The sequence below is a fragment of the Dama dama genome, chromosome 19, assembly GCF_033118175.1.
Source record: "Dama dama isolate Ldn47 chromosome 19, ASM3311817v1, whole genome shotgun sequence".
NCBI classification, from domain to species: Eukaryota; Metazoa; Chordata; class Mammalia; order Artiodactyla; family Cervidae; genus Dama; species Dama dama.
Window position 1 is genome coordinate 70,662,207 of NC_083699.1, and position 13,877 is coordinate 70,676,083.

Below are 13,877 nucleotides of genomic sequence, written 5' to 3' on the forward strand. Positions count from 1 at the left end.
GTAACTAATATATATAACTAATATAATTGATATTATATATGATATTATATATATCATATATATATGATAATTATATGTGATATTACATATATATGATATTATATATGTAATTAGCTATATATATAGCTAATATATATGATATTACATAACATTACACAATTACAATATATTACATAATATAATATTATGCTCACTTTCCATTTCAAGAGAGATTGAGGATGAAAGGTCATCCTGGTTGTATGGAAATTTTCTCTTATATCTTTGACCTGAGGTACAAGTCAAGTTCCCCGGACTTAGACCATTGACAATGACATATGCATACTTTCCTTACGTTGTTCAATTTCTCTGATCAGGAGATTTCCCCGGGCAGCCTGAGTGATGGAGCACGTGGAAGTCTTCCCCGTGGGGCTGCAGCTCTTTGCTTACTGGCAGGTCAGCCCTCACCCCAGACTTATCATCATGAGGGCAGCCGGGAAGGTGACCGGTCGCACGGTTGGCATGTCCTGTGTGCGGGTGTAACTCACACAAACACGGCTGACAGTGTACGTCTACCCCAGCCATCCTTTTATGGGATCTTGGATGCCCAGGGCTGTTTGTGTAATTGCTTCTTGTAAATGAGCTTCTACACTCTGCAACACTTTACAGTAAACCACTTTCCTTCGCCATCTGGTATCCAGTTGTTTTAACCGGGTTTCCAGGATTTGCATCCATCATTTACAAGAACCTTTTTAACCTTCACAAAATGAAATAATTGAAGGCTATCCTTTCAACTTCACATTTGTTTGAGAAAGGCTTTGAAATCAAGGGACACAGAGCCTGAAAGACGGATGAGATGAAAAGAAAAGGGCTCATGTCTTCTCCCTCGGAGAGGCTCAGAAACACTGCCTTTGAGGTGAGGGGTTGGGAGGCTGGAATGGGTTATCACCTTTGTTTTGGGCTCATCTGCATGGTAACATGCTTGCGATGGTGAAATGGAGAGCCTGATAAGCTGGGAAAAAGGAGCGCCCTTCCTCTGACCTGGGTCTAGAAATCCTCTTGGTATGAAGTGGTGTCTCCCTGTCCTCTCTGCATTTCTCACCCTTCCTCCCTCCTGCTTAAGCAATGAGTTGCCAGCCTTGCTCAGAAGGAGAGGAAATGAAGAGAAATCCAAACGTGCACAAATATTATTTCTCTATAGCAATGCAGGTGGAAGGGGATTGTAACCCCTGGATAAGATGGGTGGATTGCACCTACATTCTCCAAGCAGCCCAGAATATAAAAGACCTTAGGGACTTGCCTGGCAATCCAGTGGTTAAGACTGCATGCTTGCAATGCAGGGGACATGGGTTCAATCCCTGGTCAGGGAAATAAGATCCCGTCTGCCACGTGGCATGACCAAAAAATAATAATGATAATCTTTTTTTAAAAAAGACATTAGTTACACAAAAATATAAAAATAAAAAAGCAAACAAAAAAGACATTCGTTACAGATAAAAATATAATTCAAATGTGTTTGGTGTTTTTGACTATCTCACCAACTTTTTCTTTCTCATTTCTGGTCCTAATCCCGATAGATGACATAGAAGGCTCTAGAGGCTTAAGTAAAGAGAAACTTTAACTAGAAATAAACTCTCTGCCTTTCCTGGGAAAGCCTTTCCGGAGGTGTTTGATACTTAAATGTTAATCCCACAATGACCGGCTAACCCTCTGACCCGTGGCTGAAAATCATTTCTGACTCAAAAAATCCACAGTTTGGTTGGGTTATCTTGACTGTTCTCTGGTGAACAGTTCTCATATGGCCCCATGGAACAGTCTGAAAGTGATTCTTTTTATTAAAAGGTCTTTATGACAGTTTCAAACATTTTCCCAAGGAAAGTTTCCTGCTCTCATTTACCTTCTCGCTTTTCTTCTCACCCCGGACTGTTAATGAGAACTCTGTCTTTTGGATGAAAAGCATGGAACATATTCCATCAAAAGAACAACCTATGGAATCTGAACAAGTCTGGGTCCTTACAGCCCATCTCAATCGGTATACGTATCCACAAGATCCCCCTCAAATGTCCATGAGGAGCTGTGTGGAGCTCCTTTAGGTACTAGTGGAAGCACACGCCCATCTGCAGGAGAGTCAAGCAGCGATGCCCTTCTTTACTCTGGTCTTGGAGAAAGAGGGAATGCAAACCATATCGTCCAGGAACACCTGTTCTGTAGGCTCTTCTCTCCTTCTAACTGTTGCGTCCCCTCTACCGTTCTCCCCCTCTCTACAGGTTCCAGACCCTTCACTCTCCCCACCTCCTCAACGGTTCTCCTTACTTACCGGTCCCCTTGCCCTGGCCCTCCTTGTCTTTCTTACTCGAGATGACTTGATGAGCTCTGCAGCAGTGCACCCCACCCCCCAACACACACACACTTCCCATAACCAAGGTCAGGCAGGTGGGTCCAGATTCTATCTCCTTAGAAGGCTAGGCCAAGGGCGGTGATGCGGATACTCTAGCTGCATAGTCTCTGACTCAGTGCAAGAAAGGAGGACTGAGATAAAGATCTTCCCTCTCCGAGGGGAATGTGGCCCTATGGTTCATTCCCAGAGCTTTCAGGGAACATTGGGTCATGCCCTCCCATATTTGAGACTTTAGCTTTGAGGTGCCCCTGGCAGTTGCCTAGTGCCTTAGTGGGTCACTTGTGAATTGCTTCCTCTTATGTGAGAGGTGAGGACAGGTCTCCTGGGAAAGGTTGGCTTTCAATTTCTCCCTTTGCTTCTTGGTTCTCAGTGTCCTTCATGTTATTCATTTTCCTGACTTCTTTGAACCACACAGCAAAGTACATCTTTGCACCCAAAGAGAAACTTCAGGATGCAAAATGTTGATATGTCTGAGTGAGACTTTTATTGTAGTTTTCTGCAAACATCAATAGTACTTCACTCACAGTATTTCCCAACAGTACCTCCTAAACTAGGAAGGCAGAGACTTGTCCTTCGGTTTGAAACCAAGGCCATCCATAGATGGTGTCCTCCTGAGTGTTAAGCTCTGAAGGGTTTTATTCTGAAGAAAACATGGGTTTGTGGAAGAAGTGGATCCTGTCATTGATGCCAAGATCCACCCAAGAGGATTGGGCCCCCTTGAGGTCTCTGCTATGGAAGCTGATGGTCTCCTCCATGGATATTGAGTTTCACCCATACGAGTTCCTAACACTCAGGCTAGTTTGTGTCATTGGCAGCGGGGTTTGGAGAAAGAGTCTGATGCTTTCATCAGCGCACCCAAAGGTCTATCAACACTACAGCACCAAAGAGCTTCATTAGTCCTCCATGTGACACACACCATCAGAAAGTGGCATCTGAGAAAGCTAGCATCAGCAGTGCTGACGGCAAAGGCTGGTTTGAAAAACACTTTCTGTTTAAGGAGTGTGTTGGGATTCTGCAGTACATTCATCTGGCAGTCTTCTTGGATGCGTTGTCTTTATCCTTCCAAGCACTAAGTGCGTTGTAGCCACTCACTTATTTGAGGAAACTACTTTCTGTGGGGGGTGCTTGGTGGGCCCCCCCGCCCGGCCGAGGCACCTTCCTGTGTTAGCCTGGGCACGGTTCCCCTTTAAGCAGGGAAGAGATCCGACATGAATGGAAGCCTGTGCTGAAGCCCCGGTCCAGTGTAAGCAGAGCAGGCCTGCGCTCTGACGGCTTGGCATTCCAAGTCAATGCTTCGTGGAGAAATATTAAGTGTAACTGAATATTACAGGGCACACTCTGTTCCTGCTGTATTTCCAGGGCGTCGGATCAATGGGGAAAAATGAGAAGTGGAAATAAACAGAAAGGACAGAGAACTGAGCAGGCGATGGGGCTCAAAGGAAAGCGGAGTAAAGCAGAGGAAATCATTTTTCCAAGTAAACACAGATAGCAGGGAAAAGAGAGGCCGGTGCTCTGCGGAGTAGAGACGTCTGACTGTGGCTCTGGGTCCAGTCAAGCCAGGCAGCGTGGAAGGACCATGCTGAGCACTTTCCTCTGGGGCCTGGTCTCTCAATAAGTTCTTGCTGCCAGAGGCGATGCCAAGAACAGGCGAGATGGAGAGCAGTTTGAGGAGGGAGGTCCAACCTCCCGGAGAAAACAACCCAGGGTAACGGGAGCTGATGAACAGCAGGCAGCCAGCTGGCCTGGCTGTGGTGAAGCCCTGCAGGATTTTACTCTGGAGGAAACATGGGTTTCATGGAGGAATTGGAGCCTTTCATTGAAGCAAACATGGAGAAGTCAATCCAAGAGGCTCAGTTCCTGTTGGGGACCATGCCGTTTAAGTCAACAGTCTCTGCCTGCAGAGACTCACCTACATTAGCTCCCAGAATTAATGTCTCAGAGTGGTATGTGATGTAGGCTGCATCATGAGGCCTGCTCTGAAGAGCAGGGTTCTCCCATATTGAGGGGCTGCCCTGTGTATTTTAGGATGTTGAGCATCTTCCCGGGTCGCTACTCACTAGATGCTGGTCCCTCCCCACAGGTGGGACCACCAAAGATATATCTTCAGACATGGCTGATTGTCCCCCTTGGGGACCACAGTCACCCCCTGGCTGAGAACCATTGTTATATAGAGGAAGAAATAAGACCCAGAAAGCCCACGTGTCCCATCTGGGTTTGCTTGAGAAATCCGTGCAAAGTCAGACCTGGAATCCAGGAACGAAATGGCTTTGAAGGCATTCAGCCTTGCCTATGACTATAGGGTCAACTGAAGCAGGATAATGGTGGAGAGCTGGGTTCTGGACTCTAAGCTTGACTCACTATTGATGTGAGCACAGCTGTCTTCCCCCAGTTCATTGAGTGTCAGGGTCTTCATTTGTTGAGCATCTTTGATGGTAATGACATCCACATTACAGGACAATAGGCAAGTGGAACAAGACAGGCCAGGTAGAGAGTCGTGTGCAGCCTTGCTCCGTGGTAAGTTCTCATAATGACTAGTCTTGGCCCTTCTCCTCTGTGTATGATATACTCTGATAAACCACTGTAGTTTCCTTCACTTCTGTGGTTCCCTCTTCCTGGAATACCCTGCCACCAACTTCTTCATGTGAGTAATTCCTTTCTGCTCATCACAGTTGCTTTCATCCTCACAAAGAAGATTATGGGGTCCCATGTTCTTTCTCCCTAGCAGCCCCCAAAGCACTGGGCTGAGCACATTGTACATGTTGAGATGTCTGTGTTTCGTCTGTCGTAGCTAGAACTGCTATAAGTTAGTAGGTGAGGGACCCTGGGGCACTCAGTGAGTGGGTAGGATTTCGCTTGATAGAAATGGGGATGAGGGCAGGAGATTTAAGAGGAGAAATGGTCAAGATCTCAGAGAAGATCTGAGCGAGAAGGATGCTTAGAGAAGGCCTGGGGCCTGGCTGGAAGGCATGAGTGCCAGGGATGGCCTCCTACAGAAGCCTCATGTGATGCTTTTGTACTTAGTTTACCAGGTAATAGGGTGCTCTCATAGGCCCTTGTTGACGGCTGGGGGGATGGCTAGGGGTGGCTTGATGGGAACTGTATCAAAGGAAGGTTAAACTGGCAGAAGGACTGAGGCCGAAGCTGAAGCTTCAATACTTCAGTACTTCAATACCACCTGATGCAAAGAGCCAACTCATTGGAAAAGACCCTGATGCTGGGAAGGATTGAGGGCAGGAGGAGAAAGGACAATAGAGGGTGAGATGGCTGAATGGCATTATCGACTCAATGGACATGAATTTGAGCAAACTCTTGCAGGACAGGGAAGCCTGGTATGCTGAAGTCCATGGGGTCACAAAGAGTCAGACATGACTTTGGCCAATGAACAACAACAACAGCTTGCAGTATAAGTTGGACTAGGCAAGGTTTAGAGGCAGGAAAAATTAGGCAAACAACTTAAATAACTGTGGCAGATACCTCAAACTAGAAACACAGCCATAAAACATCTTTGAGTTAGTAAAGGTATTACTATCAGTAGAAGGGTGTCAAATGACCCATCGCTGATTGTTTGGGGGAGATGATAGGAAGCACCCTCAGAAGTGGTATGAATATTTGAGGCTGTGAGAAGGTTATCCTGCCTATGGGGACCACTGCACAAGAGAGGGATCTCAAAGAAAGTTCTGGAAACTCCTCTGGAGTTCTTTTAAAAATAAGTATAGCCCTCCCCAGGCAGGGGTATTTAAATGTCTCAACTCAAGTCAGGGGATGGGGTCAGTGGGGGAAGCAGTTAAAAAGTTTGGTAAAGAACACATATTCCTGGGTCTTTTTTCTGGAAGTGAAATGGTTTCTCATAATTGAATTAGCAATCCCACTCCTGAGCAGAGCAACCTCTCTGGGAGGGGCAGTGGGGGTTGGTGGGGAAGGTTGAGGACTGCAGGGAGAAGCCAGACTCAACCCTAGAATAAAGAGTGATCCCAGAGACAAAGCATTGTGAATGTTTGGGAAAGAAGGGGGTGTCGGTACCCGCTTAAGTAAATCTCTGCAGCTGTGAAACTTACACACATCCTAGAGGTCTTAAGAGCACATTCTACCTCCTTCTAGACCCTGGATATAAAGTCTAACTCAGGCTGGAAGTCAGCCTCTCTTAGGCATGGCCACATCTTCATCTTTGAGTCTCGTGTAAATATTTCTAAAATCAAAGAATGGATTTGAAATCCCCTTACCTGGTCTGGTAGGAGGATTCTGGGTCTGAGGTTAGATCAGAATCCTCTCCGGTGTCATGCTGCTGCTCATGGACTGTGGTATCTTCACCCCAGATGTGGCCTCTGATATTTTCACAGATGCAGGAGATCTGGAAAGCCGCTAAAGACAGAGCACAAAAGCAGCTCTCAATTCAGAAGTCAAAGCTCACGGTGTTCTCCTCTCCAAGGGCAGCCGTGGTCTGGCCAGCCAGGAGCCTGGAGTGATCTCCACGGAGTCTTGCAGGAGAGAGCAAATGAGCTGCTGGCCTGGAGAGGCCTGTGGCCCTCACCTGGGCTTTCAGAAAGGGAGCTCATGTCCTGAATTATTGATGCCTGCCTAAGTAAACAGTTGCAGAAAATAGGAGGAGCCCCCTCCCCTCCCATAAGCAGGAGGAAAAGGGGAGGGAGGCAATTCTGTAGGGGATGGTACAATTTTTGAGCAGAATTCTCATGGAAGATCTGGGCCTTCCACTTGTGGAACCTCCTTCCCAGCTTTCACTATACAGAGACCCTCTCATTTTTTGCTTCTGAATTAAGACAGTGATGAATGGGCTGGAAGAGACCACAAATTCAGACACTCCAAGCTCATGCAAAAATAGACACGATGCTGATATTTGCAAATGAAATGCTTTAAAATCATCATGTAAGAGAGAAAAAGGAGGGAGAGAAGGATGACCCATCACTTCCTTCCTTTGGTTACCTGGGTGAAGGAGGGACCCTCCTCATCAAGATCCATGATAAATAGAATGAAAGGTGTGATACATAATCTACATAGCCAGTGGGGATTTGCTGCATGATGCAGGGAGCTCAGATCTGGTGGCAGCCTGTTACTAGAGCAATGAGATGGGGTGGGAGGTGGGAGGGAAGTTCAAGAGGGCGGGGACATGTTAAAGCTATGGCTGACACAGGTTGATGTATGGCAGAAAGCAACACAGCAATTATCCTCCAATAAAACAACAACAACAAAAAAAAAGAATGAAGGGTATAGGGCAGGATGAATGAAGGTGGTAGAAAATGATGTGACTCTAAGTGGTGGCAGGTGATAGGAAGGGAAATAGTTGATCCTACTTATCATTACATTTTCACCTACTTGCTGCTGTCTTTTAACATCTAAATTGGACCAGGGTGGGCGGTAAAAAGGTAGTGTGCCCTTCACAAGGATGGTGCAGCTGCCTATCAGTGGGCTGTCTGACTACAGACAAGAGGCCACTGGGGAGCTTGTCCGTTCCAAGTGAGGCCAAGGCTCAGCGGTCCTTTCATTATTTGTGCCCTTGGCCTAGGTGTCTAGAGAGCCTACTATGTGTCAGGCACATGTTACATTATCTGTGATGAGATGGATAGTGTGTTTAGGGCATTCACAGCCTAGTCACAGGAGCAATTGAGAATATATGACTGTTGGCTTAAGCACCTCCATTTACTTTGAGTAACAGGAGTTAATTGAACATGTTTCGTACTTCCCCACAGCTCTTACCAAGCCTTCGGAGGTTTCAGACCATTGTTGCTGCCAAATGTAGCCCACCAGGGACAGATACTGTACTTAAAAGAATAGTCTCGTATTCTCTCCATAGAGTTGGTTAGGAAAGGATAGTCCAAGAAGTGGGCTCATGCAAAGAAAAATCAGATGTTAATGGCAAAGAAAGATGTATAAGCAAGCAGCCAAGACAGCTACAATTGATCATTCATTCCTTCAGCAGATATCCTTGAGTACTCACATCAGAGATGCTGGACGAGGTGTTACGCCTGAAGTAGGGGACTGGAAGGTATTTAAAGGTCATTTGCACCATCCAGGTGTTCTTGAAGCAGATGGAAGATCAAACTCGAAATGGAAGCAGCTTGCCGAGCACTGAAGATGTGAACAGTTGTGACAATCAGTACTGTAGCATTTCCAAGCAATAAAGGATAAATTCACCAAGAGGGAGAATATATCTGAAGTCTGGAAGGATAGATGGAATTGCAAAAGCAAAAATAAAAAAAGAAGAGCATCCCAAGGGATGCAAGGGTGGGCTTCACTCCTGTTGGGTGACACACAGGCCATGCAGCCCGTTCCCAGGTGACAGTCCTGGCTGGCCATCATGGTATGCAGCATGACCTTCACCTTGAGCACTGTGCCCTGAGTGGTGCTGGTTGGATTTCCACATGGATTTATGCTGTGTGGGGCACCTGTCATCCCCCAAAGACAATTTTTTGATAAGATTTGTTAACTGGTTTGCTTAGAGTCATCTATATAATAATTACCCTTGCAAGCTCTTAGCCCTGCTAGAACTGGCTTCCCAAAGCCCGTGAATCCAAAGAGAGCAGGAATGGGCTTTCTATAACAACATGTGTCCCACAAACTCCAGGAACTGAAGGAAGGGCAGAAGCAGAGTGGTCCAGATGTCCGAAAGGTCTTGTGTCATTAAATGATCCAGAGACCGAGGGCCTGGCACAGAGAGGGTAAGGACCAAAGGGGTAATCCCAAGGTGAGGAGGACTTGGTCAGAGGGCAAAGGGCCACCTACAGTCTTGAGGCAGAGGCAGTCACCATGCGTTTGGAATGTGGAGCTTGCTTCACAAAGCCGAGCAGTGGACTGCATGAACATATGTTGTTCTATCATGGAATCATCATCTCAGACTGGGAAACACCCCAGATTCCATCTCCTCTACATCTCACCCTTCTTTGACGTAGGCGTCTGTGAGTCATCTGGGTTGATAAGATAACAAAATCCCCTCCTAGGGAGTCAGCAGCCGATGGTTGCCAATACTGTTGGTTCTGGTGAATTTCAGGATGTTGGGGGTGGGCAGCAGGAACCCAGGCAGTTTGAAAAATGGCATCCCCAAGGCGCTGCAGTGGTGCTGCTCTTGCTGATGATCTGGCTTCTTTCCACGCATTGCCCCTTCCCCTATACCATGCCGGGAGTGTTTGCCCCTAACTGCATCCCTGGCAGAGGGAATGCCTTGGTCTAAAGAACCCCACCTCCCACTCCAGTCCTGCCTCTCCTGACAATTCTGTACCGTTATAGAACCGTTTTCTTCCTGGGGTGCACCCAGACTTCGGGACTCCTAGAAGGGATGCACAGATGAGCTGGATGACCTCCGTATAACACCCACGTGCAGATGTTGCTTCTGCACACATTGCCCCCCTCACCTGGGGCCTGGTCTTCTCTGGGAGAGGCTGAAGGAGCAGAACTGGAGGTCTGCTTGGCCCTGAAAATCATCACTCTAACCCAGCATCTCCTTCAAAGGCAGCTCCTCCACCAAGTGGCAGAGCAAAGGACTCAAACAAACCAACAGTTGTTTATACCACGCTGCGACCTTTCCTGTAAGAGTTAAATGAACTTCCTAATTCCCCCAAACAGTTTGAGAGCTATGGAGTTCTGTGGTTACAGGGAAGCTCCATAGTCAGAGCAACCAGGATCCATGCCCAGCTTTTCCGATAGGCACAGTCTCTTTGAGCCTCTGCCACCTCATCTATAAATGAGCAATGCTAGCATCTCCATCCTGGGGCTTTTGTGAGGACATGTGCCTCTTGGTAAAGTGCCCACACATGGTAAGTGCTAATAAATGGGCACTGTGGCTAGTTTGCCAGCACGCTTGTCCCTCTTGGCACCCATAGGACAATCTGAAGAATGTAGGGAGCATGGCCTGGTCCTCACTCTCTTAGGCACTCTGTACCAAAAGTCATCAGAAGAGAAGCTGGAAACAGCAAGTGACAAATCCACCAATGGGGATATGGGAACTGAGATTTCCTAAACCACCAGAAAGAGAGAAAGTAAAGTCACTCACTCATGTCCGAGTCTTTGTGACCCCATGGACTGTAACCTACCAGGCTCCTCGGTCCATGGGATTTTCCAGGCACAAGTACTGGAGTGGGTTGCCATTTCCTTCTCCAAGGGATCTTCCCGACCCAGGGATCCGCGTTGCAGGCAGACGCTTTACCGTCGGAGCCACCAGGAAAACCAGATTCTCAGTCTTTTGGCTGCTTCCATCTGCCCCTGATTGCCAGAGTGCTGGAGCTCTCTGGGTGCAGCTTTCTTACTAGTTTCAGTGGCACATGACAAGCGAATGGCTTTCAGTCATGGCCAGTAACTAACTTTGTTATTATTACCATGACTGAAGTGTAGCGGATCTATAATGTTGTGTTAATTTTTGCTACTCAGCAGAGGGACTGAGTTATACGCACATATACATTCATTTTTAATATTCTGTTCCATTATGGTTAATAACAGGATATTGAATATTGCTTTCTGTGTTATATAGTAGGACATTGTTGTTTATCCATTCTCTATGGAATAGCTTGTGTCTCCTAGCCCCAAGTTCCATCCCTCCCTGACTCCGGGCCCCCTTGGTGACCACAAGTTGTTCTCTATGTCTGTGAGCCTGTTTCTGTTTGTTTAATAAGTTCATTTGTGTCATCGTGTAGAATCCCATATAAGTGATATCATATGGTATTTGTCTTTCCCTGTCTTAGTTACTTCATTTAGTATGATAAGCTTGGCTTCCATCTATGTTGCTGCAAATGCCATTATTTCATTCTTCTTATGGCTCAGTAATATCCACTGTATATGTGTACCACATCTCCTTTATCTGTTCATCTGTCAATGGACATTCAGGTTGCTTCCATGTCTTGGCTATTAAAAATAGTATTATGAACACAAAGGGTGCATGTATCTTTTTGAACTGTAATTTTGTCTGGACACATGCCCAGGAGTAGGATCATTGGATCATATAATGACTTTATTTTTGGTTTTTTTTTTTAAAGGAAACTCCATACTGTTTCCCACAGTGGCTGCACCAACTTGCATTCCCAGCAAGAGTGTAGGAGTGTTCGCTTTTCTCCACACCCTCTTCAGCACTGTTATTTGTCGACTTCTTGATGATGGCCATTGAAAAGTGTGAAGTAGTACCTCACTGGAGTTTTGATTTGCATTTCTCTAATAATCAGCAATGTTGAATATTTCTCATGTGCCTATTGATGACCAGCAATGTTAGACTTTCTGAAAATCCTATGCTCTTGGCTGTGTGTTAGTTTCCTGGTTTCATTTCACAGCTGCCTCTCATATACCTGGCTTCAACCTAAGGGAAGGCAGAAACCCCTAGTTATTTTTAAGAGATGCCACCTCTGTGTGTGTTTTTCACTCATTGTCAACTCCCCACTCTTTGACCCTTTCTACATATCATGAGAAATACCCTTGGAATCTCCCTCCCTCTTCATGCTGTGGTTTTTTTTTTCCCCTTTCTCTGGTATTGCCTTTGTCATCCCTACTATGACAAGCTAATGAGATGCAGTCAAATTTTTTATTAACAATTTCATTGCAGCCTTCTTATCCTTGATATCATCCTTGGTTATCTGGCACCAGACGTGCAATGGAAATTACTTAATGAAAATGATACTTAGTTGATGTCACTGAAACGGAGTGCTAAGTGCGATGAGAAACAACAGCTCATGCTCTTCTGAGAGATAAACAGCTCTGCTGATTGGCCCCAAATGTGGCAAAGTAATTCAGCAGGGGAGTTGGAGGAAATTCCAACTGAGAGCTAAAGTATAAGTAATCCAAATGGGGAGCTCAGAGTAAACCCAGGGGATACCTGCGTGCCGAAGCTTAAAACATAGCATAGTTCAGCATTAAGGCAACATCACTGTGTTGCCAACACTCTGCATGATTTGTATTACCTGAAAGTAATGGTGTCTTACAAAATGTTCTTGTCTAAGAGTGAAGGCCAGCAGGAAATTGTCAACATATCAACCAAGCAGTCTGCTTGTGCCTGATTCAGTTCGATGGCACACAAAATTGGATGACAGTTGATATGGAAATAAATTTTGCCTCATCAGCATAGCATGACTATGTCTTCATAACTAAGATGGAATTCCAAGGGATAAAAGTGTCAAGTATAGCCTTAATCCCAATATAAAACCAAAGAGACGAGTCTTCCATTAAATACACATTTTTAAAAAAGAACTGAAGGGTAAGTTACCCTTAACTGAGGGGTAAGGAGAAAAGCTATGGTTTTTCCAGTTGTCGTGTATGGATGTGAGACTTGGGCTATAAAGAAAACTGAGTGCCAAAAAGTTGATGCTTTTGAACTGTGATGTTGGAGAAGACCCTTGAGAGTCCCTTGGACTGCAAGGAGATCCAACCAGTCCATCTTAAAGGAAATCAGTCCTGAATATTCTTTGGAAGGACTGATGCTGAAGCTGAAACTCCAATACTTTGGCCAGCTGATGAAAAGAACTGATTCATTGGAAAAGACCCTGATGCTGGGAAAGATTGAAGGCAGGAGGAGAAGGGATGACAGAGGGTGAGATGGTCGGATGGCATCACCAACTCAGTGGACATGAGTTTGGGTGAACTTTGGGAGTTGGTGATGGGCAGGGAAGCCTGGCGTGCTGCAGTCCATGGGGTCTCAAAGAGTTGGACACGACTGAGTGACTGAATTGAACTAAGGGGTAAGTTGTAAAAGTAAGGGACTAATAACAAAATGGGCTTCCCTGGTGGCTCAGTGGTAAAGAATCTGCCTGCCAATGCAGGAGATGCAATGAAAAATGGTGCTGTGGTGGTGCTGCTCTTGCTGATGACTTGGCTTCTTTTGGTGCATCACCCCTTCCCCAATACTGTGCCATGCATGTTTGCCCCTATCTGCATCCCGGGAACAGGAAACATAGTCCTTGGTCTAAAGATGCCCCCCACCCCCAGCCTGTCTCTGCTGCCACAACTGCACCCTTAGAGAACCACTCTCCTCCTGGGATGCACCCAGACCTCGGGGCTCCTGGAAAAGATGAACAAATGAGCTGGACCAGCTCTGATTTTCTTTCTTCTCCATGTGGGAAAGATCTTCTGGAGGAGGAAAGGGCAACCCACTCCAGTATTCTTGCCTGGGAAATCCCATGGAAAGTGGAGCCTTGTGGGCTACAGTCCATGGGGTCACAAAAGAGTCAGACAGGACTTAGCAACTAAGCAACAACAAAATGAAATGTGAGGTGTTGGATCCACCAACACTTATCCCAGTGAGTTAAGTGAGAGTCTGTCTAATCTCATTAATATTCCAATGGACACCTTTGGGTGTTCCCTCCATTCTATGAAAAAGGACCAGTGTTGTGTGAAGTTGCCCCACCATTAGCTACAGCTGATTGGACTAGGACATAAATTCGGCCCAGCCTACACCAATCATCTTCTTTGAGAGGATCTCTAGGGTATCTGACGTGGCAGCTCTTGCCTAGGTGTAGGGAGAAGCAGAGAAAGCCAGTCTGTAGGCAGGAAAAACTGAATGGAGAGCCTCAGAAATAACCAC